Source organism: Phacochoerus africanus, chromosome 12 (genome assembly GCF_016906955.1).
Source record: "Phacochoerus africanus isolate WHEZ1 chromosome 12, ROS_Pafr_v1, whole genome shotgun sequence".
Taxonomy (NCBI): domain Eukaryota; kingdom Metazoa; phylum Chordata; class Mammalia; order Artiodactyla; family Suidae; genus Phacochoerus; species Phacochoerus africanus.
The window spans coordinates 45,651,204-45,653,254 of record NC_062555.1 but is presented as its reverse complement, the minus strand read 5'-3'; the positions used below and the strand labels follow the sequence as shown (position 1 = coordinate 45,653,254).

The window sequence follows — 2,051 nt, the reverse complement described above, 5'->3', positions numbered from 1 at the left end:
AAAAACAACATATCAAAAATTTGGAGATTCATATAAAACAGTGCTGAGAGGGAAATTTATAATCCTAAATGCTTACAATAAAAAGCCAAAAAGTCTCAAATCAAGATTATAGGTTCCTCTCTCAGAAAATTGGAGGGGGAGGGAGCAAAATAAACTGAAAGTTAGCAGAAGAAAGAAAATGGTAAGAATAAGAGCTGAAATAAATGAAATCTAACACAGGAAAACAACAGAAAAAGTGATGAAATAAAAAGTTGGACCTTTAGAGTCACGACCAGACACTGCTCAGGGCAGAGGACTGGCCACATGCAAAGCTTACCTTTGACCTCTCCCGGGCTGCCTCTTGCCTTGATTTGTGACTCTAGGCACTATCTAGCCAGACCCCAGACTGAAACCATGTTCCCGGTGAAAGTGAAGGTGGAGAAATCAGAGATGGAGATGGCCAAGGCCCAGAACCAGCTGGATGCTATTCTGCAGTGTGTGCTGGAGAAGAGTCGCATGGACAGGGAGTGTCTGCATGAGGAGGCCAGGAAGACACCCCTTCAGGCAGCCACAACAAGGACTGCTCCATCGCGGCCACTGACAAAGGGCCATCCGCCCGATTTCCCCACCAGAGGAGGAAGAAGAGGAGGGAGATGGATGATGGGCTGGCCGAGGGTGGGCCACAGCGATCCAGTGAGGTTCAGAGGTCACCAACAGCAAGAGTGGAGACGTGTATTTTATAAGCTGCCTCCACCCACAGCTTCCGGGCCACCTGGAGACACCTGCAGATCCCAAATTCCACCCCACTCCAGCCTGAGACCCAGGGTGCCCCTGATGACGAGCCCTCCCAGCCTGAGCCCTCACGCTCCACACTCATCTACTTAAACAGGCAGTGCTGGAAATGCATCCACCAGAGGTGGAAGGAGGCATCCCATCGGAACCAGCGTCATTACTCAGAAAGCATGAAGATCCTATGGGAGATGTATGAGCAACAGTGATGGTCCCTGGTCCCCCCATCTCAAAAAACATTCCCCTGCCCCCCCCAACACACACAAAAAGTTGGACCTTTGGGAAAAGCTTAATTTCTAGCAAGACAGACAAAGATAAAAAGATAGAAGAAACAAATCACCCCGTATCAGCAATGAAACAGAGGAAACCACAGCAGATTTTGCAACCATTAAAAGAATAATAAAGGAATAACAGCACAACTTTATGATCATAAATTCAAAAATTTAGAAGTAGACCAATTCCCCTAAAAACCACAAACTATCATAACTCAGCCCAGATGAAGCAGATAATTTGAATAGTCCTATAAAAATAAATGAATTTGTAATTTCAAAGTTCCTGAAAAGTAATTTCACTGGAGAATTTTACCATACAAAAAATTCACACCAATTTTACAGTATGTCTTCCAGAAAACTGAAAAGGAGGGAACACTTCCCAATTCATTTTATGAAGTCAGTATTACCTTGATATCAAAAGCAGACAAATGCAGAAAGGACAAAAAAGGAAAATTACAGATCAATACATCTCATAAGTTTAAGCACAAAATCCCCACAAAACATTACCAAATGAAATCTAACAATGTCTAAAAAGAACAGTATATTACAACCAAATGTGATTTTTTTTTTAGGTAGTAAGGCTGGTTTAATTTTGAAAGTGATCAGTGTAACTCAACATATTAATAAAGCAAAGAAGAAATATCTCATGATCATGTCAACTGATACAAAAAGAGCAACTGACAAAATTCAACACCCAGTTATGATTAAAAAAAAAACAACTCTCAATTAACTAGGAATAGAGGGGAACTCTGTCAACTTCATAAAAAGCATCTACAAAAATCCCGCAGCTAACATCATGCTTAATGGTGAAAAACAATGCTTTCCCTCTAAGATCAGGAACAAGGCAAAGATAACTGTTCTTACCCTTCTTTTTCAATATGGTGATGGAATGTCTAGCTAGTGCAATAAGACAAGAAAAAGAAAGATAGTACTAGAAAAATTAAAACTGTCTCTAGTTGCAAAAGAGATGATTGTATATGTGGAAAACTCCAAGAAATCTACCAAAAATTT

General features: G+C 40.9%; 1 pseudogene; it reads left to right on the top strand.

The window, feature by feature from the left end:
* Window positions 1–370: 370 nt before the first annotated feature.
* Window positions 371–977, top strand: LOC125113021 (protein lin-37 homolog; annotated as a pseudogene).
* The last annotated feature ends 1,074 nt before the right edge of the window (window positions 978–2,051 follow it).